The sequence below is a fragment of the Furipterus horrens genome, unplaced genomic scaffold, assembly GCF_987537825.1.
Source record: "Furipterus horrens unplaced genomic scaffold, mFurHor1.1.pri manual_scaffold_1, whole genome shotgun sequence".
NCBI classification, from domain to species: Eukaryota; Metazoa; Chordata; class Mammalia; order Chiroptera; family Furipteridae; genus Furipterus; species Furipterus horrens.
In genome coordinates this window covers 160,874,633-160,901,431 of record NW_028327171.1, presented here as the reverse complement: position 1 = coordinate 160,901,431, position 26,799 = coordinate 160,874,633, and the positions used below count along the sequence as shown (strand labels likewise).

At 39.1% G+C, this 26,799-nt stretch overlaps 1 pseudogene; it reads right to left on the bottom strand.

Moving 5' to 3' along the window:
- Positions 1–5,683: 5,683 nt before the first annotated feature.
- Positions 5,684–7,547, bottom strand: LOC150022143 (eukaryotic translation initiation factor 3 subunit L pseudogene; annotated as a pseudogene).
- Positions 7,548–26,799: the final 19,252 nt, after the last annotated feature.

Below are 26,799 nucleotides of genomic sequence, written 5' to 3'. Positions count from 1 at the left end.
TGCATATTGCAGAGGAGCCATCTGATGTAAGCATGATTTTTATTTTGTTACAAAAAAGGTGCTTTTTATGACCTCAATTCTTTTGAAATATTTTTGTAACACTATCAAAAACTTTAAAAATTACCAAGATGGGCCTACCTATAGATTTCTTGGTATTGATTTTCACCTGGAACATAGAGGCTTCTTTCAACCAGCATTATCAATCCAGGACATGTTCCACCAATTATCTTTGACTGGTGACTCTGATCCAATTATTCTAGTATCTTTCTCAGATCATGTGTAATTTTAAGATTGACTTTACATTTTTGGCTTTTCGTATCTATGATTGTCTCTGTCTTTTCCATTATTTTCCCTTTTTCCATACAATCTGAAAAAGGTACTCATTGTTTTTCACAGTACTGATTCCATTTTATGCAGTGTCAAACTGTCTTTTACTGTCTCAGATTTGAATCTTAATTCAGGTATTAAATTATCATCTCATCTTCTATCAAAAATTATATATGTAACTGTATATATAACTATATATAATAGTCATATATGTATATATTTTTTAGCATCATATCAGGAATGCCAATTATTTTTCTAAAATTTAATTCATAGGACTATTCTGCTCACCTCATCTTTCTTTCCTAGGTAATTCTTAATAGTCTCCAAGGCCCACTTTTTCTTTTCAGTTACTCAATACTGAAAAAATCGTGCCTAAACACTTAACATTTATTGATTTTAAAAAGTTAGTGATAGCAAATGAGCAAATTAACCTTTCCTACCTTAACCTTATCCTGACACAATCTCTCTCTATGATCTACAATGTTATAGCAAATAGTAAACAGTCTTAGCCCCATTCTCAATGTATAAGCAGCTTTTAATCCAGTGAAGTTTCACTGAACTGAAGTGAGACCTTCAATTGCTTCCCATTCACTGGCTTTCCGATCCTCTTCACAGTCAAGTCAGGAGCACTGCAGGGCTGATGCCGTGGTTCTGGGCATCCACTTTATAGTACTTGAATGGTCTGGAGCATGGTTTCCAGAATGTAACACGCTACTTGCAGTAAATACACCCCACACCCTCCTTCTGCCTAATATCCCTTCAACTGCCTTTACTCTGTGTGTATGCGGTGGGGCTGGGGGTCAAATACGAGTTTAATTTTGCCCCAGGTTTTTGTTGGTTCAAACCCTCTGAAGTGTGTATGCCTAGAGAGAAAGGATGACAGGTTACCCGAAGGAGAAAAATAATGATCATTTTTTAATTAGAGAAAATCATTTAAAAAGCATAAAGAGACATGAATACATGAAACAGGTGGACAGATCTCAAGGCGAGATGGGGTGGGAAGGACTGGATAAAAGAAGATGAAGAGATTAGCCAAAGAACATACAGTGATACCTCGGCTAACAAGTGACCCTGTTAACAAATTTTCCAGCTAACGAATATATTTTTGCTGTTTTCGGACTTAGGGCTAACGAATGTTTTAGTGGATGTGCACGCTAACATAAAGCAGCAAACATGAACAGTTGTGCCATTCCAGGGGCTTATCTTTTCTGTCTGTAGGTGTGTGGCAAAGAAATGAACTGAGCACATCACAGGGAGACCCACCAACTCGACTGGGTTGTTTATGTTCAAGACAGTGAGAAGTGAGATGCCTGATAACATAAGCTGCTTCGGATTTGATGTTGATGTACTGTAATCATGTAAAGGTCATCAGTTTTTCATTCTATTTTCCATTCTCCTTCATCCTTTGGGTAGCTTTCATCTCAACCTTTGGTGAGTTTTTGCCCTTCTATAGTGTGCTTTTACTATTCATAAAACTTACCTTTAAATAGTGGGCAGCATCCAGAATGAATTAAATTATTTTCTATAGAAACCTATGGGAAATCATGTTTCAGCTAATGAATGTGATTCTGGAACGAATTATCTTCATTAGCCAAGGTATCACTGTATATGCATAGCTCATGGACACAGACCATAGTGTGGTGAAGGTTGGGGGTGGGGGGCAGATGTTCAGTGGAGATAGGCAAAGGTGGGGGGGGCATATGTAATAGTGCCAACAATAAAATAAAACAGCATAAGATTGGGAATCTAGTTCCTGAACTTTAAAATCTATTTTTTGTGGTTCTTGAGGTTATAAAAATTCCTTTTAGATTTTGGCAATAGGTTATGTTTCAGTTTCATATTGTGACTGAATTGTTAGAATTCCTATTTCTCTGTGTCTTCCTGGGTTCTGAGAAAATGTGAGAGGTAGCGGTGAAAAGTAGCTACAGAAGCTTTAAACAAGAACCCGTTAGGACATCTTTAGTTCAGTCAAGACATTATGCCTTATATTTTTCAAGAATTTCTTAAAGAACTGATAGTGACTAGAGGGTTTGTGGGAGGCGGAGAAGGGGGGAAAGAAGTGGAAGGGTCTAATCAAGGAACAAGTATAAAGGACCCAAGGCCATGGACAACATGGTAGGGATTGACTGTGGGAGGTGGGGTTGGGTGGGGCAGGGGAGACCAATGGAGGAAGAACTGGGACAACTGTAATTGAACAACGATAAGAATAAAAAGTAAAAAATAAATGCATTGCAGGAAAAATATTTTTTATTTAACTTTCTTCATGATTTTGTATTAGTCTTTGAAGTTCAATAGGATAACAATGCACATGGCTTTTGATCTTTGGTGTTGCTGCATAGTGGGTCTTTGAACATGCTGGGTTAGATAATTTACATATCAACCTCAACAGCATCAAAGATTCATGAAGCACTTTGAGTGTTGTACAGGCAGGTTATCAGACATAGGAGGGCTGCTTTGGGTTTTGAGACCTTTGCTGAGTCACCTAATACATGATTGGGCCATCTGAAAATCATAATGGTGGTATTTGACTCTATTGCTGTTTTTAATAGGACAGTCACATCAAAATAACTATCTTCTATATTAAATATATTTTTCCCCAAACTGTTAAGTTTGATCTAACAATGTTAAAGCACTATGAACAAGGCCATCATAAGTAGACTTCAGGATCTATTTTGCATGGGCAGGAGGTGATCAAATAGGACATTTCCATTTCTGCCATTACAAATAAAAGATTTGCATTCGTAACATTATGCCGGCAGATTCTAAAACAAATTCAATTTAAAATTTTATCATAATTGCAGGTACTGTGCTATCAACTACTGCAATTTCCTTTACCTTGTCTACAATTCAGCCTAAATGCTATTTATAAAATACTGTAATTTTTTTCTAATTCAACTGCACCCATAGCGCTGCCATCCTAACGATCCTCTGATGGAAATCACCTCTTCTTGGGAATTACGTTCCAATACCTGTCAGTGTCAAAGTGCATTATTTAAAGATTTTTACTTCCTAATACCATGTAATGTGCAAATCCCTACTGAAACTGGACAGCATTCTCCTACTTTTCATTTCACTAACATGAAGTTTTCATTAACTCAGTTCCAGGTACCTGAACCAGAAATATGACAGTAATCATGAAAATTAGTTCATAATAAAAGCTTTAATTCTCTTTAGTCTTCATTACATTGACTGGTATATAAGTCAATATTTTAAAAATATTTTCACCTGGGGGTATGTTTATTGATTTTAGAGTGGCAGAGAGAGAGAGAGAGAGAGAGAGAAACACTGATGTGAGAGAAACATCCATTTGCTGTCTCTTGTACACATCCCAGCTGGGGATTGAACACACAACCTTTTAGTATATGGGACAGTGCTCCAACCAATTGAGCCACCAGGCCAGGGTTGTAAGTAATTTTTTTTAATTAAAGAAGAGGACAGAGAAAGGTTCATAAGTTAATTGTAGTCAGTAGAGTTATAATCTTTGTAATAAATACACAGAAGGAAAAATTTGCAATATAATTACTAGTAATACCTATTGCCAATAAAAGTATTATCAACATCATCAATTCAGAAATTTTGTAGTGACACTTCAGAAAACTGAAAAATCTCACATGCTTACCACTACATTGAACAGCCTACAAAACAGAATAAATGAATCTTTTAGAAGTATATTCAATGCAAATATCTGAGGTTAATTCAAAGACCTGTTATGAGCATTTCTCTGTTTGATGTGTAAGATTGTGTGTACTGTCTATGAAATCTGAAAAATGATGGCAAAATTAAAATCATTGCAGGGAGTCATTAACATATTTAAACCAGACATGATGAAGAGTAAAACTATACAAAAAGTTCCCATTGCAACAATGGGTTTGTATCAGTCATCTATGTTACTTCACTTTTTTTCCACCTATAGGTCCTTGGCTTCCCCTAACACCCCAATACAAAGCTGGGCCCCCCAATTCAATGTCTACCACTGGTCAGGGGTAACTATGAACAGTGTGGACCATGGTGTACCTGAGGGTCACCAACCACTCAGCACCAAGCTAGGTTCCCCTCTGTGGGGGCAGCCACCTTGGTGGGCAAGTGGGGCAGGAGTGGGAAGGAGAGTGGCTTGTGCTGTCTCATTACTTCCCAGTCAGAGCATGGCCCAGCCCTTCCTTTCAGCCTTACCTTTCCTCAGTCTAGTTCCTGCCCTGGTGACTGAGGAGGGCATCGACCTTTTGCATGATAAGGAAACACCAGTGAACACCCATTAGCACTGGATGGGGAGAGAGAACATCAGTTTTTCTTTATAAAAATACCGTTTCTTGAAAGCTCCTAATGTGAAATCTTCAAAGATTTTAAGGGGTCAACATTTCCCATCTTAATCTACTGCCATCAACAACTCTAATATTATTTGCACTTCCTGTCGAAACAAGTGATCACTACTCTGTGGATATGCCATGCCCCCACGCTAATTCAGATCTCTGCACTGGGGTTTCTCAGTTATGGTGCATCAAGTGGGTGATGTTCTCAGGTGATAGGATCTAGCTTGGTACCCCTGTGTCCTACAGATGGGGCCCAGCAGCCAGGATTCCGCACTGGTGACCTCTGGCTGTAAACACCCTCTTCAGGCTAAGCTTGCCATACAAATCTTATTCTCTATGTGTACAGCACCTTGAAAAGATTGGAAGCACTATTTTAAACTAATAATTATTAAAGTGTTTGGACTGTGGTGATCCCCAAGCAAGTTTAAAATGCACACTCCAGGATATTTTCCATTTTCATTTTAAATATTGATACACAGTAATGTACCTGCCAACACAAATACCCAACCAGATTTTTTAATATTCAACTCAAAATATCTCAGGATTTCTTTTTATATTTGAGGTAAATTGAAACTACCCATCATGGCCCAAAAGGCAACTTTATGATAGTCTCCCTACATCTCTTTGCAGGCAGCTCCCAGCAAGTCCCAGCATTTACTCATTGCTTGACTCTACTGAACCTCTAATATTTTCTAAACATACCATGTTTTTATTTCTTCTGTCTTTGCTGTTCCATTTGCTTAAATTTCCTGCTTCCTTTGCTGATCTGGCATATTCCCATATATTATTAAAGATTTGATGCAAAGGCTTTCTTGGCAACAACCATCCAGGAAGCCCACCGTGTATAGTTCCTTTTACTTCTTTTTTTTTATTTTTTCCAAAGAAGATCCTTTACTTATTTAAAATATTTCAGTCCTTGATGCAAATAAACTTCACTTCAGTTGGCAGGCTGATGGCTGAGCTAGGTCAAGGCTTCACAGTGGCCCAAAACACCCCCCACTGGCGATGACATCAAAATCGGTTCCTGACCGATGCAAGTGGGAATGTGCTCACAGTCTCTGTCCCATCTTCTTCAGGGTCAGATTGAGCTCCTCAAATTTATAAATATGACGAATGAAAAAATCCCCCTAGCGCCTGGTGACTTTGGTGTCTGCGATGTGGATCATATCCTTATCGATGCAGAAGTGCACCTCAGAGGCTGATTGAAATTCGCCATCTAGAGCGGAGATGCCACTGGTCCACACGAAGTTCTTCATCTTTTGCTTGAAGACAAGCAGCTGGATCCGGAACTCCTGCTCGGTGAGGTCCAGGAAGCCGGCCAGTTTGGCCACAGGCATCGTGGTGTAGAGCTTAAGGAAGCTGCGAATGGTTGAGAGCTGGGCCTGCTGCTGCACTTCATCTGAAAACACTTTCAGCTGCTGCAAGAAGGGCTCCTTGTGCTAGTTGGAGTGCACGTTGTCATAGTTGGGAACTACAGGAGACAGGAATTTGGGGCAGGAATATCTGAAGAGTTCCTCATAGACCTATGGGTCACCCTTCTGCATGCGCAGCATCTTATCCCCATACTTCTCCCGCAGCTGGAGGTGAATGCTCTCGTCGATGCGCATGGGGTACATGGTGAGGGCGATGGCCAGCAGCGCGTGCATCTGGTCGTTCTGCTTGTTAATCATCTCATACTTGTATGTGGTCCTCTGGAACATGCTCTTGGTCCTCTGGATGTAGAGGAGGATGTTGGCAAAGATGCGGATGGCATCCTGGTAGCAACGCATCATCAGATATGCAAAACCAACATAATAGTATGTGGTGACCTGGCACTTGGGCACACGGGAGTACATGCTCTTCTTGTTCAGGTTTGATATTCTCCAGCACCTTGATGGCCTGGTAGTAATCCCCCAGCAGAAAGTGCAGACGTAGAAGGCCCACCAGACTGAAGTAGCCGAGCATTTTGTAGAGAGAGTTCCGTCCATACTCCCCAGCCACACTCTCGGGGTCACCTCCACTTGTGTACACCTCCAGCTGCCGGTTGATGTTGGACTTGTCCACCAGGGAGTGTAGGACATTGAGGACACTGTGAACATTCTCGATCTTGGGATTGGAGCGAAGGAGTGTAGGACATTGAGGACACTGTGAACATTCTCGATCTTGGGATTGGAGCGAAGGAGTGTAGGACATTGAGGACACTGTGAACATTCTCGATCTTGGGATTGGAGCGAAGGAGTGTAGGACATTGAGGACACTGTGAACATTCTCGATCTTGGGATTGGAGCGAAGGAAGTCAATCTCCTCCTCTGACTTCTTGGCTATCTTACATCGATACTGACTAAATGACTGAAACTGATAGATGAACTCATCGATGATATCCCAGAGCCACTGGTAGGGTAGTTCAAGGTGAGCAGGACCATCAGCATTAAGAATGTAGTTGAAGAGATTGCAGTAGCTGTAATAGGATTCAAACCTCTGCTCCAATGAAGGCCCCCCACTGACTTTGGCATATATGTGCCTGTAGTATAATTCTTTGTACAAAATCAGGAAGACGGCATCGTTGCCAACCTGGGGAGCAATGGCTTCGGCCTCAGGCCAAGGCGTATTCTTGAAGAGTCTTTCTGTCAGCTTTGTCCAGCTATTCTCATAGATGTCCTGGATTTCATACACTTTCTGGTCAATGACATCGCTGGAGACACGACTTGCCTGTAACTCATACACCTTCTGGTCAATCAAATCTGAGACGGTTTTGTGGAAATACTGGATGAAGTTTTTGATCACTTTGGGGATCACCTGATAGGTCTGCTGTTCATACTGCCATTCGTAAGCCAGATCCTGCTTTGGATCTCCGATGTGCATATCATAGTCGCCTGGGTAAGCATAGGGATTATATGCGGCCTCAGACTCGTAATCATCAGCAGGGTAAGACATGGCTACAAGGCTCGTGAATGGTGCCGGAGAGTCCTTTTACTTCTTATTTTCATTTTCCTGGGGAAGTTGGTTCACCTTCTCTAAGATCCAGAGAATCATGCGAAGACTTCTACTGTTCCATGGATAACACTGTATTAAAGATATCAGTTTATAACTCTGCTGTTCCACTAGATGGTGAGCTCTTCATTGGCTTGGAGTATGTCTAACTCATCTTTTCTTTTTGAAGTACATGGCAAGTGATGGAGTAATGGTTACTTTTAGTTGGATTTGTTTAGTACTTTTCTCCTTGCAATCAAGAGCACCACCATCCCCCCCCCCCCACCAACGCCTCTTTTTTAATATTTGAAGCTACTATTTTCTTTCATTTCTCTTGTTCATGGTTACAGGGTTTGGCTTTTGAGGATGTGTGACTCAAGATTACCTTCTCAAGGCCTTTTCTAAGATAAAAATATTGGTGAATTAAAGGTCTTCCTTTTCTGTTTAAAATAGAAAGATAAGGTCCAGGAAGCTACTGGAAACCACTGAAAAGACTGGAAGCACTACTTTAATAACTAGTAAGGTGTTTGGACTGGGGGGTCCACTTCCAGGTGATGTAGCATCATGAGAGAAGCAGAACTGCGAGAGGAAGAGAAAACAGCCTGGTGTCATCACACACCGTGTTCTGGGGTTGTTCAGCTCTACCATGAACAAGACCTTTTTTGCTTAAGCTGGTTCAACTTGGAGTTCTATCATGACCAAAAAAATTGTTAATCTATGTGAAGAAAATCAACAATTGTAAATTGAATGACAGACCAAGGAAGGAGGGAGGTTGGGGGAGGAAGGGAAGAAAATTTAAAAGTTAAATGGAGATCAGAAAATCTTTTCAAGTTCACTAATCTCAAGGATTCAAAATTTTTGAACTTCTAATTATAATTATTAGTGGTGGGTGGCAATCATGTGTCAAACCCCCAGGATGGAAACTAAAAAGAAATAAATGAAAATTTAAAAAATCTCTGGAATAAACACAAAGATCTAGTATGTAAATCATATATAACAATTAGAAAACAGTTGAGGGGAGGGGGGTGCTGGGTGGAGGGGAGCAAGGGGGAGAAAATTGGAACTGTTGTAACAATATAATCAATAAAAAGCATTAAAAAAAAAGAAAACAGTTGAAAACTCCTTGGTTTTATGTTAAAACTTCTCTATTTGTGAACTCAGAAGTCTTCCGGAATGTTTTTTTTAAAACATTGAGGTTGTGTGGCTATGCTAATTTGGCCACTGGCTTCCAAAAGTCTGTATAATTATTATGAGAAGAGAATAAAAGCAAATTGCAAATTTTGCTCTCTAAATTGACCAACAATTAAAAATATTGAAAGGTTAATATAAAGGTTCTTAGAGTCTAATGATATTTTGCAGTTCTGAGGAAGATAATTATTTTATATTGATTTTTAAAATTTTAGAGTCTAGCAAACCATGTGTAGGTTTTTCAGATATATACAACTAGCACTGACCTGTCTACATTTCCTTTAAAAAATTATATTCTGTAAATATTGGCCCTTTAATTGACAACTCATTACACTTGCAATTATGTAATATGCACTAAGAGCAATGTGCTAGGTGCTGGCTAGAAGCTGCAGATCCAAAGTAATTTTTCAAATGGAAATTAATTCAGCAGTCTAGGGAAATACTATCACAAAACAATGCCCTGCTGAATCTCATTAAATCAATTTGGAAAGGCATATGGGTGGAAAGGCAAAAATAAATCAATAAGATTAAAAAGAAAGTGTATCGCTTTGCAACAACAACAACAAAAAAGAGAAGCTACAGTATTTAGTTGCTAAGTACCAGGATCTTAAATAGAAATTGTCTTCCTTAATAGCATAAGGCAATTTTAGGATTAGAACAAAATATTGTTTGCATATGGTTCAATTTATACAAACGGCATTTTTCGCAACAAGACCTACTCCATCTTAAAGAGGGAGATGAGCTTTCACCAGAGGAGCTATTGCCTAGCAACAAGAAGCTAAGAAGGAGAACTGAGTCCATTCCAGAAAGAGCTCCCTCTCTCTCCCCACCACACTGCAATGACCTCTAGCACAGACTGATGCCCTTAACAACCAGAAAGCTGCAGGAGAAGAGTTTTGCTAAGATCACTACAAGGTCTAAGCTTTTTCTTTTTCTTTTTTTAAAATAAGACAATACAGCGCACACTCCTCTGTGCTCAACACTACTACAAAGCCTTTTTACCAATGTGCTTTTAGTTCTTTTAAGCCCCTGGCTTTCATTAGTGTTGAGTCGTATAATTACCTGACTAGCTACAGGCCTCAGGTATATCCGGTCTTACCTGAATGTTAAATATTTGTTGAAAAAGATTGATCACAGTCATATTTACTATGTCCTCAAGTGTTACACCCCCCACCTCTACCCCATCCTACAATACGCAAGGTAGCAAACCCTCTTTTAATCTCTTAACAGTTCGAATAGTTCTCTGCTCCTTTCTTACTTACCCTTCATGCTCATGTCCTTGATAAAAATTGTATGTATGTATGTATGTATGTATGTATGTATTTATTTATAATTGGGCCCCTACTAAGTACACAGTGTTAGATCCTGGAGATAAAATTTGGGACAAGAGGTAGTTCTCCTAGAAGCTTACAGGACTCCATGGCAGTAAATAGGGAGGCCCTTAATAGCCAAGAAAATCAAGAAGCAATGGGACAGGCTGCCTAGAGATGGCTCCTCCACCATGAGACCCTAAGAGCCAGCAGAAATTAGTGTGCCAAAATGACAGGAGTCACTATAAAGTGAGGTGGAATGGAGATGGGAAAAAGATGTCTATCTGGCAGAGAGAACAAAAGGCATCCTCAAGGGACAGGAAGCTATCTGGGGGATATATCACCCTCCATCCCTGTAGTACAGTATTCATCATTACTTTTCAGTTATGAGTCAAACTGACTCAAAAACTTTTTATTGCAGCCTAGAATACAGCCAAAGACAGTTCACAAAATCTCATTCAAACAACATTTAGTAAAAGGTGTTTCCATTTATATCCAAAAAGTGACAGGCCTTGGACTGTGCTCAAAATAATTATTCTTAAGGATATAGGAAAATATTTTGTCAAATTGTAACACCCTCCCCGCCCCCAAATTAGGAAATGTATTCTGAGCAAACCAGATACAACCCTTAAGAATGTCTGCATTCACATGAATAGTATTTACTTATTCTTAAGGCAGATCATATTTTTTTTACAAAGGAGCAGAGTAAGTACATTAGTTGACTACGGCTGTTTAAAAAGATAAAAACGTGTGATCTAATTTTTGAAGGGGTGTTTCTGAAAACACTACGCCCAAAATCAGAGCTTCAGGCTTCTCTGCTTTTCAGGGCCAGGTGGTCTAGTCTGCCTCTCTGCTGCCCTCATGTGAGTTGATGGAGCAAAGCAGCACAGAAAATTCTGTCTAAGAATAAACCTGCCCCATCCTTGGCATAGAACTGTGAGAAAGGAGAGATGACGTGACAAGCACAAGCCTTTCTCACAGATTCCAGGAATCTGGATTTGTTGTGACTCAATCACTGTGCTGATAGGTTTCTATTGAATAATATTTTCAGGCCTTATTTCAAAGAGAGGAGAATTTTTCCAACATCCAAAGAGAGCTCAAAATATACATTTAGATAATAGAAAGATGAAGAAACAAGATATAATTGGCTAATTATAAGCTCCAACTTGTACAATTACAGAATAAATAATGCCAAGAAGTAAGCCTTACTGAGTTTTTTCCCCACCTTACATTTTTTTTGCTAGTGGAATGGTATTCATCAGGGACTTCATCTAACCTTACTTTACTAAAATTAAATATACTTCTTTCTTTACAATTAAGCTATTTTGATGTTTTATTACATACAAAATGTGAAAGAAATTTTCTATTTTGAGCCAACTGTTCCTATGTGCTCTTCAAATGTGCCAATCTTTTCTTCTTTGTCTCTATTCTGTGCCTTAGAGGTTGTATTCTCATAGCTTCATATATCATATGTCTGCAGATGATTCTAAAATGGTTCTCCAGCTTCCCTTGTACACTAGACATTAATCTTTGACTGTCTTCTGCAGTCTCAAAATAAAAGAATAGTTTTTACTTTCCCCAAATGTGCTTCCATTTTGCTTTTTCTATATCTTGGGGAGTCTCATCACTTTTCCGAGTTTCACATTAAATTATATTTTTAATACTCTTTCTCTTTTCCTTTGAATTCATTTTCCAAGAAGTTAATGATAGGACCCTTGCCATGGCTTGCTTATAATAAGTTGGAAATACCTAGTGAAAAGTAGTTGCTTAACAGAATGAATAATTCAATGGATAGATGGATGGAAAAAAAATAAATATTAGATCATAATTTTGAAAGAAAAAGCCAAAAGAATAAGTATATTATAAGAAGGATACTGAATCTAGTTCAAGACAGGAATACAAAAAGGATAAGCTTCCATAATGAAATAATTTTTCAGCTAATGTTTATAAGAGAAGAAATCAAGTAAAAAGAAGGAGAAAAGCATTTTGGGCAGAGAAAACTCTGAGGCAGGAAGGAGTCTGACACCTTCATGAAACTGCAACAGAGGCAGGGGAGAGAGGAGGGCCAGATGATGAAAAAGTGAAGAGTTAAGTGCTACTCAAACTTTTTTTCCCTCCCCTTTGGCATATGTATAATTTTTTTCTTGTGGGAGACAGGCAGGTGTGGTTTGAAAGACTTAGACAACCACTGCTGTGTGGAGACCCGCCCAAAAATGGGAACTTGGGACTTAACCAGCAGGTTTCTTATCTTTCATGCTTGTTCTGAATCCCACCCTCCTGGGGATTTTAGAGACAGAATAGAAATACAAAGTGGCTTTTAAGGAAAAGGGAACCTGCTCTATTTTTCTCTGAATAGCCTCAAATCCTTGTCTATAGAATTTGAAAAACAGAATGATTAAGTAAGAGGAAATGTTTTTGACCTTGTGTAAAATACCTGGGTGTTTCAACCCTGTATTGATCTGCATTTCCCTTTCACTCCCTACCATTTGGGGAAAGGCTGCATGTCTTCTTTATGCATTTCTGCCTGTGGAAAGTAGATAAAATCCCTGGCTAACAAAGAAACGAGGGTAATTTTTCTCAGAGAAAACCCCTTCCCTTCGTTCCTCAGATGGTGAGTGTCTGAGTGAGTCCCGTACTCCAAGGGACCCAGAGTCTCTTACATTTTCTGTTTTTTTTTTTTTTTTTTTAAATTGAATTTGAATGCCTTTAGATAGGAAATACAGGAATAGGTGCGTGTCATTTTTTAAATTTATTTATTTATTTATTTTTAGAGAGAGGGAAAGGGAGGAGAAAGAGAGGGAGAGAAACATTGATGTAAGAGAAAAACATCAATCAGCTGCCTCCCAAATGCACCCCAGCTAGGGATCAAACCCACAACCCAGGCATGTTCCCTGATAGAAAATCAATCTGATAACCTATCATTTTGTGGTGTGCCCAACCCACCGAGCCAAACAGGTCAGGGCAAGCTCTATAGCTTTATAGGTAGGTGAATCGTGCATTCATACACAGTGCCTGTTCCCCATTGGTATTTAAGATTGAAATTGGGTCAGGATTTCTGATTAAGATGGAGGTATAGACTTCCAGCCAAGATGGAGGCTTAGACTGACACATTCAGTCTACCTCCACAACTAAGAAGGACTACAACTACTGCAAAACCAGAAATAACCAGAAGTTCCAGAAAATAAAGCTACATGGAAGTCCAACGTATGAAGTTATAAACAAGTGGTGCTCATCCAGATGGGTAGGAGGGGCAAAGCCAGGGTGGAGAGGTCAAGCTGTGCTGGTGGCAGCAGAGATGGACTGCGGTAAGCACAGACACCTGTATTTAAGGGGAGCAGAAAAGCGCCTAGGGACCACCCCTGGCTGCAGACTGATCCCGTCAACTCGCGATTCCAATGTCAGGGAAGGCAGACCCCCATTGCCTCAGACTGTGAGGGCCGGAGGGGGTGTGGATGGATGAGGAGGCTCCTGGTCTCTCAGCAGAGAGTGAATGGCAGGAATCCATCTTGGATCCCTGCTCCCACACAAAGTGTCACAGTGTGGTGAGAAGGGTTGCCAAGTAGTTATGAGTGCACGGGGCTCTGCTCCTGATAGCATACAGTGGTTCTCAACCTTTGGGTCGTGACCCCTTTGGGGGTCAAATGACCCTTTCACAGGGGTCGCCTAAGACCATTAGAAAACACATATATAATTACATGTTTTTGTGATTAATGACTATGCTTAAGTTATTGTTGGGGGTCACCACAACATGAGGCACTGTATTAAAGGGTCGCATCATTAGGAAGGCTGAGAACCACTGGCATAGGAGGTGTGACAGCCCCACCCAAGAAGGAAAAATAAATGAAAACGGTCAGAATGGCAGGAATCATGATTGAAATACCAATCACGCAGCTGACCAAAAAGCAAATGCATGAATTAACTGATGAACAAATGGAAAATCTTTCTGAGGCTCAGTTTAGAGCTATAATCATAAGGCAGCTTACAGAATTAACAAAAGATATTGAACAAGATGGGGAAGGAATAAAGGCTAGTCATGCTGAAATGAATGAAAAATGAGACAAGTGGTGAGGAAAGGAAAACCAGGGGTCAAATCAACAAATCTGAACATAGGGAAGGAACAAACAGTCAACCAGTGCAGAAAGAGGAAACAAAAAGTGAGGAATATGAGGAGAGGCTCAGAAACCTCTGGAACAGCTATAAGCGAATGAACATCTGAATTATAGGGTTGCCAGAAGATGAAGAAGAAGAACTAGAAATTGAAAAATTATGTGAAAAAATAACGAAGCACAATTTCCCGAACTTGGGGAAGGAAATAGACTTATAGATCCAGGAAGCACAGAGAGTTCCAGAAAAACTGGACCCAGGGAGAACCACACCAAGATACATTATAAACAAAATGTCAAAAATTAAAGATAAAGAGAGAATCTTAAAGGCAGCAAGAGCGAAGAAAAGAATTATGTACAAAGGGGTCCCAATTAGACTATCAGCTGATTTCTCAAAGGAGATTCTGCAGGCAAGGAGGGACTGGCAAGAAATATTCAAAGTAATGAAAATCAAAAACCTACAGCCACGATTACTCTATCCAGCGAAGTTGTCATTCAGAATAAAAGGGCAGAGAAAGTGCTTCCAGGACAAAGTAAAACTGAAGGAGTTTATCATATTCGAACGACTCTTATATGGGATGTTAAAGGGACTTGTTTAGAAGAAGGAGGATCAAAACTATGAACATTAAAATGAAAACTGTATCACAACAACCAACAACAGAAGCTAGGGAATGAAAACAAAGGCAAAATAAGTAGCAACAAAAGTGGAAAAAGAATTATAGGTATGGGGAACATATTGGGGGGAGGTCAGTGGAGAGGGGGAAGGGGGAAAAGGGAGGGAGATGGTGCAGGAATTAAGAAGCATAGCAGGAGGGAATGGAGTAGACAGGAAGAGGTTGAGAAGAACTATATGCACAACCAATAGGCATGGACTAAGGGGAGGGCAACTGGAGGAAGGGGTGGTCACTGGGTGGAGGGTAGAAGAGGGAAAAGAAATTGGCACAACTGTAGCAGCATAATCAATAAAACATATATTTTTTAAAAAGATGGAGGTGTAGGTAGACCATTTTGCCTTTTTGTGCAACCATAAGAAGGATCACAACGAATCTCAAAAGAAAAAAGAAAAAAGGCCAGAACTGCCAGAAAATCAAAATGTATAAAAACCTGACAACCAAGGATTTAAAGAAGCCATATTCATCCAGATGGATAAGAGAGGTGGAGGCAGGGAGCTGGGGCAGAGAGGACACGGTGTGGCTGTGGTGAGGCAGCAGAGGTGATGGTCAGCAGAATGGGCAGTACCACATTCATTTGTCATTGATAAAAATTGGGAGGAATACCTTGGGAGCAACTGATCCCAGGCCCAGGCGAGATTCGCAGCACAGAGTTCCAGCCTCATAAGTTCTAGCAGTAAAAACCAGTGGGGGTTGGGGTGGTGGAAGAAACTGAAGGTTTTTCAGGAGATAAAATTTAAGGGGCCTGCACAGTCCTAGAACATACGCATCCCATTCACTCTGGGAATCACCACCAGGACAACAGCCAGAAGGGCACCAACCACATACAGGAAGAGGGTGAAGTGACTGGAAATTGGATAAGCACTGAGAAAGCCTCCAGAGGTCAGGCAGCAGCATTGTCCCCTCCCCAACTCCTCCTCACATACAGAGCCACAATGTGGTGAAGCAGGTTGCCCCACCTTGGTTGATAACTAAGGCTCCGCCCCATACAACTTAACAGGCATGCTAAGACAAGAGTCAAAAAAACTCTACCTAATGCATAGAAACAAATACAGTAGGCTGCCAAATTGAGGAGGCAAAAAAATATGGCCCAAATGAAAACAAAAGAGGTAGCCAACCTATCAGATGCAGAGTTCAAAACACTGTCGATAAGGATGTTCAAAGAACTCACTGAGTATGGCAACAACATAAAGGAAAAAATGAAGGTTACACTAAAGTAAATAAAGAAAAATCTACAGGAAACCAACAGTGAAGGGAAGGAAGCTGGGATTCAAATCAACGACTTGGAACATAAGGAAAATATAAACATTCGACTAGAACAGAAAGAAGAAACAAGAATTCAAAAAAATGAGGAGAGAATAAGAAGACTATGGGACATCGCCGAAAGTGCCAATATCTGAATCACAGAGATGCCAGAAAGAGAAGACGGAGAGCAAGACATTGAAAACTTATTTGAAAAAATAATGAAAGAAAACTTCCCTAATTTGGTGAAGGAAATACACATAACAAGTCCAGGAAGCACCGGGAGTTCCAAACAAGTTGGACCCAAACAGGACCACACCAAGATACATCATAATTAAAATGCCAAAGTTTAAAGATAAAGAGAGAATCTTAAAAGCAGCAAGAGAGAACCAGTTAGTTATCTACAAAGGAGTTCCCATAAGACTATCTACTGATTTCTCAAAAGAAACTTTGCAGGTAAGAAGGATCTATGAAGAAGTATTCAAAGTGATGAAAAGCAAGGACCTCCAATCTAGATTACGCTATCCAGCAAAGGTATCATTTAGAATTGAAGGGCAGATGAAGTGCTTCCAGACAAGGTAAAGCTAAAGGAGCTCATCATCACCAAGCCCTTATTAGATGAAATGTTAAAGGGACTTTTTTAAGAAAAGGAAAAAACAAATAAACTATGAACATTAAAACAACAAATTCACAACTGTCAACAACTATCAACAAAAACAAACTAAGCAAACAACTAGAACAGGAACAGAATCATAGATATGGAGTTCATTTGGAGGGTTATCAGTGGGGAGGGGGAAGGGGAAGAATGGGGGAAATGTACAAGAATTAAGAAGCATAATCAGTAGGTACAAAATAGACCAAGGGGATGTTAAGAATAGAATAGGAAATCGAGAAGCTAAAGAACTTATATGCATGACTCATGGACATGAAGTAAGGTGAAGTATTACTGGAGGAAATGAGGGTACCAGGTGGATGTGGGCAAAGGTGGGAAAATTTGGACAACTGTAATAGCATAATCAATAAAATATACTTGAAAAAAAAAAGAATTGAAATTGGGTCTTAGATCCCATGTGACTAGAGATTTTATTCTTTGATCAAAAAGAAAAAAAAACATAGAAAATTGTTTTCTAATTTTTAAAATCAAACTTATTGGGGTGACATTGGTTAATAAGATTACATAGACTTCCAGTATACATTTCTATGTTACATGATCTGTATATTGCTTAGTGTGACCATGACCTAAAGTCAATGAGGGAAGTAACATATTCTGATTTGAGTTTATAAAATACACTCAAATCCTTCCATAACCCAGTAAGTGTAGCCTAGAAATTTTCATTGTTATTAAATGTGCTGTTTTTTATGGTTAGGTTAGTGTAGTGACTTGAATGAGCCTTCTAGGACTGTAGGCTGTCAGTCTGGGAGACCAAAGAACTGCCCAATTTCCTGTGAGCCAGAGTCTCGGTCCCAGCTCAATGTGGCACCATCTCATGGTGGTTGTCCATTCCAGGTTAAATATTGATGAGATGATTTGGAGTGTTATTGCCTTGACAATAGCAGCAAAATCAGAAATTTCTTGTTTTGCTGATGCATTCTATGGAAATTGGACTAGGAAAAACTGGGGCAGTGGAATTTCCTTATCCACTGCCTAAAACAGGGGTTCCTTAATTTCTGCATGGGTCTTGCCTTCTCCTCTTTAGGTCCCTCCAACAAAAGATGAAAAATTTACCACACTTCTTTTTGAGAATGGGAGCAGGATAGCTACCAATCACAAATCACATTATATTCAAGTTCTTTTAATTACTGGTGGTTGTCATGAGCTTTTACAGTGACAGTCCCGCTGTTATGTAGAAAATGAATTGTGGGTGAAAGAGAGGTTGCTTAGTTAACAGATTATTAGTAGGCATTTGCAATAGCAGAAATGAGAGATGATGGTTTCTTAACTTAAATGGCAGCAACAGAAATGGAGGTAAGGGGGCACATTTAAGATATTCAGGAAACAGAATCAGCTTGACTCAGATTGCTTAGATGCAGGCAGTAGAGGAGAAATGCGTCAAAAAAAAATCTGTGATTACCCAGGTTTGGAATATGATGACTTTAGATTACTGAGTCCCTGGGGGGAAGAGATTTTTCATGAAAAGATCATGAGCCAGGAGTTAATAAAATGAGATGCCATAGATAGGGGTCAGTTAAGAGTGACTAGAAAAAGAAATCATGTTGAAACCTCATTTAGTCTCCAAATACAGCAGAGAATATTTATTTTCTTTTTCACTGAAATCACAAAATGAAGCCTTGTTAAATGTTAACCACTGAAAGATTCCATATGACAAAACCACCTGAAGCTAGGAGGCCTCTCTCATGTCCACAGAGCCAAGTATCTTATTCTGGAACCCATGAAATCAGCAGCCAGAGCTTCAAAGAATTTTTGACCCCTTGAAATTGCAATAAATGTGTGTGTGTGTGTGTGTGTGTGTGTGTGTGTGTGTGTGTATTCTTTCAGCTACAGGGTCAATAAATGTCATCAGTGTTTAAATGAATCTGTAAAGATATATACTACCTCTCCTTAGGCTAATTTCAGTAGGCAAAACATCAGGCACTTAGATAAAGTGAGTTTCCATTTTTATTCCAGTGAAACCATCCCAGTTACAATGTGAACAAATCACTGCATGTTCTAATGCTTCACATTTTTACTTCCTAAAACCAGGCTAATGATGGTTCCCTTATCCCCCATATTATTCCAGGCTGCACTTGGAGACAGATGGAGAAAGTAAATATCTTGTCTCCTGAAACATGGCCATATTCTCAAAATTTCATCAGCAATATCTGACACCCAATAGGTGCTCAATATATACTTTGAAGAATGTGTAAATAAACTTTGGAAAGAAAATTCCTACACTGTAGTTTAAAAATAAAAGCCGGTCCATTAACAAAACTAGTGGTTTTTTTCTCTACATATTCCCATTGGTAGTTTTCATTATCTGCATTTTATTTCCTAAATCTCTCCTCTTCCAGATTTCACTTTCTTCAGTCAGCTCAAATATCCTTTTCTCTTTTGTCTTTCCTGTTTTGTCATAGGAACTGCTCTCTGATGATTTTCATAGACAGCATCTGTATCCCTAGTAGCAGTACAGTCCTCCCATAGGTATCAGTTATTTGTGTGCATGTCTTATCAGCAACACTGCACCCCAGGTTCTCTGATGAAGGTTTTATGAGTTATGCAATGTGTACAAAGCACCTGTAATGTGGTGCTGAAGAGCATCAGCCACGAGGTCAAGGGACCTATGCTCAACTCTTGACTCTGAAACACTGACATTTAAGGTCTCTAAGCTACATCATGGAATTGCTGCAAGGGTCAAACGAGATGAAACATTTAACCCATTAGCCAAGAAATATTCAGTAAAGTGTACCTATTATTAGCCTAGTGAGTGCTCAGTATTTGTTAAACAAACAAATGGCTATCGTAAGATATGGAGGAATGGAATCTGCACAAGGTGTCATCTTGCTGTGCCCTTCATTTGAACCAGGAAAGAAATCAGTGCTAAGCACATATGCTCTTCAGTCAGGGTGCTGAGGGTCAAATCCATCCTTACTACCTATGTGACCTTGACCAGATATTTAACTTTTTTACCCTGAGTGTTCTCACCTGACCCATCGTGAACTGGGCCTGGATGTAGTAAATGATCAATATCATTAATTACTATAGATGCTAAAAGCCAAACTGAAAAGAAAAAAGTTTTCTTTTAATCTGACAGGCCATTACACATTCACAAATCTTAAAAATTTAGTTTGCATATTAATAAAGAGCTATAATTAATCTTTTTAGAGTTTTTCATTGCCAATGGATTTTTTTTTTTTAAGATAGGGCTAACCTACAGACATTTAGGGGAAAAAATATTTCAAAACAAGCAATATTCCAAAGAGGTAAATTATGCCTTCAAAAATCCTTTCATGTGTTTATAAAAAGTAATCCTCAAAGCAGCTTTTTTTAAAACTTTCTACTTTCTGTCATCCAACAGTGTTGTTTCACAATCATTAAAAATTAATCATAGGTCTCTGATTCATTCTGTACATTCTAAAAATAGGATACATGAATAGGATTAGATCCCTAGCAACAGAATATTGAATACTCTATCAGCCTAACCTGAGTGCCTATTTGCATTCTGCAAACAGATCTGTCTCGGGATTGTTAAATTGGAAGGCATTTCATGGCAAAGTCAGACAACATGTTTTTCCTACTGACAATTTCAAACTCATCTCACTAAAAGACTCAATGTGTATTCTGCTCCCTGTTTGCCTGGGGGTAGAGAAGAACAGAGCTTGTGTTACCATTTTGAGCCCCTGAACATGGAGACCATCAGATATGAAGTCAACCCAATCAGCACCCACCTGGCCAGCTACCTGATGGGAGTTTCTGATGTCCACCACATGACAGGTATTTGAATGAGCTCTGATAAAAAAGAAGATGCTTGTAGCATCTAATCTTTTCAAATTTAATTTGTTCAATAAGCAGTACAAGGCATTATTCTGTATACTTTACAAATATAATCTTTGTAAGAACCCCATGGGAAAAGCAATGCCAAAGTTAAATATTGCCTCCAAGGGTCACTCACCTAATAAATGGAGGATCCAGGATTGAAACCCAGGCAGCCTGGGTGCTGAACCTGAGAGCTTAAGCCTTAGGCAATCCAACAAACCAGTAAACCACACATCACGTTAACAGATATCTATATAATTGTTAAGCGTAACAGGACAAATGTGGGGATGGGTTTGATGCGTTCTTTGGTTTGAGTGTTTAGTGTTCCTTAGCTTAGTATTCAAAACATTTAACTCATCAAGTGAGATCCTATGTATGGAGCTCACTGATATAAAATAATAATTTCCATAGGAAAAAAACTAGAAAAATTATCCAAAAACTACCCTGTTAAAAAGGCAACTGGCTCATATGAGAGCTTCACAAGATAATTCTATCAAACCCTCAAAGACCAGAAAATTCTAATTATGCTTAAATTATTCTAGAACGTGGAAAAAGAAAGAACACTTCCAAACTTTTTAAAATAAAGCCAGTAGGACATTATTAATGAAACTTAATAAAGCTGATACTAGAAAACCACAGGTAATTAGTCCTCACCCCACAAATGTTAAGTGATTGTGCACCCCAGCCCCAAGGCCTGGAGAGGGATGAATATGGAAGACCCTAAGGTCAGCGTCCTGTAAGCATTAGGCAGCGACTCTGTCCAGCTTGCTTTTCCTGAGATGCCTGAGCCCAGGTTCCCATTGTTGCAGGCATGGAGCCTGGCACTGCATCATCCATGGGGAATGGAGGGAGAAGCTTTTATTTTAGTCTCCTACTGCCAGGCTGAGCGGCTTCCTGCCCCTGGCCGAAGCTACCTTCTTATGAGAGTTCAAAATGTCTCCTTTCCCCCATTCCTTAACTCAGGAGTTCTCTCAGTTTCTTTGTTTCTCTCTTTCTCTGTGTGTTCTTTTTGAGTGGATTTGGGAGGTAGGGGCTAGGGAAGAAGTCAGCAGTTTTGCTAGATCTACCTCTTAGGTGGAAATAGAAGCTCTGAAGAAAAAGGAAATTTGAATGGTTTGACTAAAACTCAACATTCTTAAAGGGAGTGGTGAAGGATAAAGTTAGAAAGTTATTTCAGAATTATGAAGGGTGACAATGACTTAACTTTGGCCAAAATGACTGAGATCTACCCAATTCAGATTTGATAGTTCTTGGAATCTTTTTCTAGCAAAGGAATATTTTTATGAAAAGAATGCTATAGAAAAATCAATCTAGCAATCATTTAGGGGCCTATTGCCATATCCTAGAGATCACTTCTACTCATATGGGCCACAGGCCAACATCATCTGGGAACATGTGCGAATGCAAACTCCCAGGTCTCGCCCTAGACGTATGGAGTCAGAATTTGCATTTTAATAAAATCTTAAAGGGGATTTATTGAACATAAAAGTATGAGAAGCAATGCCTCAGGCATCATAAAATAGCACATGGGTGGGGGGGAAGAATGGATGCAGGACAAATAGTACTTCAAAGAAATGGTAAGGATGAGAGAAGTCAATGAGGTTTCAAGATTGGGTTACTGGCCCCAAAGCAAATTCATAACGAGTTTGACTATAGTTATTGCTTACAGCTGGATTACTGCTTATTTTCAAAAGAATTTAAATAGTAAAATCATAGTAATATTTCAACTTAGAAAAATAATCCATTAAAATCCTGCTATTATTACTTTAACTCTCAAAGATTTACACAGCTTGTGTTTTAAATGAAGCTATCCATCCGATTTTCCATTTTCTTTCTTACAATGTGGTAAATTTAGAGTCTTCCCCCAAAGTTCCCATTGTCACTAACCTGGGCATTTCTCCAAGCCCAAAGATAGTAGTGAAAATTATAGGCTCTTCCCACATACTTTCCTTTTTTAAGCAGCTAGATCTGTGCTCCATATTAGCAAGTCTCAATCTTTCCTTATTTGCCAAGGTTTTATTTTCAACACAAGCACTGCGTTGGTCCTGATCAAAACAGAAAGACTTCAAAAGAGGTGAAACTCAGTGTGCAATTAAGGGTGTTGATTTATATAGTTTATGTAATTTCTTACTGAAGATACTTGAACTTTAATAAATATAATGACAGAATTATAGAAATGCGAAAATATCTTAAACACTCATGTGTTGAAAATCTATTAATATATTGTTAATTTGATTAACATGATATGAATATAAATAATAATACAGAAACAGAAAGTATAATCACAATGAAAGGTCAGCCCCTCAGCGTAACATAAATGTACCAACACTACTCTCAGGTTTTACACTGATGCTAAAGTTAAAATGAAGGAAATTCAGTTCATGTTGGTAACATCTTGGCTCACTCACAATAACAAAAAAATTATCTACAGACATGTTGAATTATTAAGAATGTGATTATAAACTGCATGGTAATAGGAAAAAACAGTTTCTAGAAGTATCCCAGAATTTTTTAAAAATTCCCTTCAGAAGACAGAAAAAGATATTTCTTACAACCTAATAATTATTAAATTAATATTTCAGTATTTACATATTTCTTCTTTTGGTCTCTAAATCTCACCTTAAATTATTTTATTCTTTCTTGCTGAAATTGCCCTATTATTTCCACACTCATCTTAAGCCTCCCATGTTTGCATCTGTTTTTTCTCATTCTGTGTTAATGACCAACAACAAATATACTTTCACATATCTCTCTGATTAAAAACTTTATTCCAATATTTCCAGATTTAAAAACTCAGAAATAGGTGCATTCAGAAACTCTCCTGATCTCTGTGATTCTTCTACATAATTAATTTTGTTTTATAGCTAAACAACACAAGATACACAATTTTGGCCTCCTGAGGAGCTGATATGCACAAATACTTCATCCCTTGCTCATAAATTGTTCTCAAAACTGTATGTGTGCACATCCCTTCAGAATTATATTGCTACAGAGAATGAGAAAGCTCCATATGGAATAATCTCACTTTTATTCATACTGATTTTTCAGACTTTTAATTGCTTTTCTTACTACAGTAATGTCTTTACCTCAAAAATTATTTGCTTTATGATATTAAGGAGATGACAGTATATATTCAATGTTATTAGAATTGCATTAGTCTTTTTAAAATATATTTTATTGATTATGTTGTTATAGTAGTTTCAATACTTTTCTCTTTTGCTCACCTCTGGCCAGTACCGCCCTTCACTCCAGCAATCCCACCCCCCCTTAGGTCATGTCCATGAGTCATGAATATAAGTTCTTTGTCTTCACCCTTTCCTATGTTATTCTTAACATCCTCCTGTCTATTTTGTACCAGTGAATTATGCTTCTTAGTCCCTTCACCATTTCTCCACTTCTCCCCCTCCCCCCTCCCAGCTGATAACCCTTCGAATGATTCCCATACCTATGATTCTGTTCCTATTCTGGTTTGCTTGGTTGGATTTTGTTTCTATTGTTTAGATTCAGTTGTTAATAGTTGTGAGTTTGTTGTCATTTTAGTGTTCATAGTTTTTATCTTCTTTTTCTTAAGTAAGTCCCTTTGATTTTCATATAATAATGGCTTGGTGATGATGAACTCCTTTATCTTCACCTTGTCTGGGAAGCACTTCATCTGCCCTTCCATTCCAAATGATAGCTTTACTGGACAGAGTAATCTTGGTTGTAGGTTGCTTTCCATCACATTGAATACTGCTTGCCAGTCCCTTCCTGCCTGCAAAGTGTCCTCTGAGAAATCAGCTGATAGTCCTATAGGCACTCCCCTGTAGGCAACCCTCTGCCTCTCTCTTGCTGCCCCCAGGACTCTGTCTTTATCTTTCACCTTTGGCATCTTAATCATGATGCATCCTGGTGTGGTCCCCTCTGGGTACAGCTTGCCCAGGACCCTCCGGCTTCCTGGACCTGTATGTGCATCTCCTTCACAAAATTTGAGAAGTTTTCCTCATTTTTTTCAATTTTTGCTTCCTCATTCTGCACTGGTTGACTGTTTTTTTCGTCCTTATGTTTCAAATCATAGACTTGAACCCCAGTTTCCTTCCCTTCACCATTGGTTTTGTGTGGATTTTCCTTCGTTTTACTTAGCATAGCCTTCACTTCTTCTCTTATGCGTTTGCCATACTCAAGCATATCTGTCAAGCCTGTAAGCACCTTTATCACCAGTGTTTTGAATTCTGCATCTGTTAGGGTGGCTATCTCCTCATTACTTAGTTCTCCCACTGGAACCTTGATCCATTCCCCCTTTTGGGCCATATTTCTCTGTCTCCTCATTCTGAAAGGCTCTGGTGTTTATTTGCCTCCATGTCCCAGGTAGAGCTGTCACTCCTGTTATGTTGTAAGGGGTGGAGCCTTAGCTATTCATCAGTACAGGGTGACCTGTTTCACCACATTGTGGCACTGTATGTGGCGGAGAGGTCTAAGAGGGAACAATGTTGCCTGCCCAGCACTGGCCCCTTTTCCAGGCACCTCTCCCACTTCTGCACCAGACTGGCGCCCCACTAGCTGCTTCCCTGGCCATCACACCTAGAGTGTGTGTGTGTAGACATTGTAGGACCATGGGGGACCTTTAAACAAGCAGACTCTGCTGGGGCTGGCAGTTTCTGCCTCCACTTCAACCCCCACTGGTCTGCACAGTCAGAAGCAATGAGACTTGATTTTCCTCAGCACTGGGACCATGAGCTGCAAGGTCCGGTGAGGAGCTGGGAACACTCCCCAGGTGTCCCTGCTAACTTTCTAAAACATGTGACTGCGCTTTCTGCTGGCCTGACGCCACCACTGCTGCTTTCCACCACCAAAAATGCGTCCTCTCTGCCCCAGTTCTGAACCTCCTTCCTGCCTGGATGAGTATTTCTTCTTTATATCTTTGTTTGCTGGACTTCCATGCAGTTTGATTTTCTGGAACTTATGGTTGTTTCTATTTTGAGGTAGTTGTATTCCTTCTTAGTTGTGGAGGGTGATGCAGCATCTGTCTACACTTCTATCTTGGCCAGAAGTACAGAAATTCATTTTGACCCTACCATTATCACAGATGAAGTATTAATTTCTATAACTCTGTGCATATAATGATATATACATGGATTTACCACATTTTCAACCTAAAACTTTCCTCATAGGTTTAATTTTCTTGGTTATTCATTTTAAATATTTTATTTCAGTGAGAAAAACTATAGTGGTATGAATTGTCTTTATTTGGGTTGTTGTTATTCATATTTTCCTACTAAATTGCTTTGTGAAAATTGTCTGGTGCTTAGAGCTTCCTCAGGGAAAATGAATATGCCCCTCTTCAATTCTGCTCCACATGATTTTTTAGGGCAGAAATAAAAGTTGAAAAAATTTATTCTAGTAAATGAAATATTTCTACCCATTTTTTACGTACACTAAAATGATTATATTCAAATAAATCAAATTTTGAAATCTTAATGATCAGATAGTCTATTATTTAAACTATTCTATACAACAGAAGAGGGAAGGTTCACCAATTAGTTTTATGATGATATAATAACCCCTATTTTAAAATTCTTAAAAAATAGTTTTAAGTGAATATATTAATGTCTTATGAATATGGATAAAAAATTATAAATAAAGTAATAGCAACTTAATTCAGCAGCATGTTAAAAGACTAATATGATGATAAAGTAGAATTTCTATTACAAATAAAAGTATTATTCATAATCAGAAAATATAACTTTACATATGCAAATACAAATTTAAAAAGACCTATAAAAAGTCAACTGAAAATTCCAGCAGTTAGTTCTGTATAAAGAACTCTAAATAAGGAGGAGAAACAAGATGGCGGAGGAGTAAGTGGAAGCTACACTAACTTCCTCCCAGAACTAGTCTGGATTTACAACGTAATTTTGGAGAAATCATCTGGAATAACCAACCGAACACCAGCTGGAGAGAAGTCTTATAACCACGGAGAGACAGAAAAGGCCGCTACATCACAACGTGACCGGTAGGGAGTGCGGAGACGCGGAAGGGCTGGCTGGGCTCACACGGGTGGCAGCTGAAGGGACTGAGAAACAGCTCAGCAGCCGGGGATTCCCCCTGAGAAGGGCAGGGTCTAAACCCCCAGCTGAGCTTCCCAGCCTACAGCAACAGAGTGGAAAGTGAAATAGTATCCAGCTGACAAAAGCAAAAGCCACAGGGGTTCTTCCTAGCCGGAGAGAAACAGCTGGAGAAAAAGAGCTCTTAAGC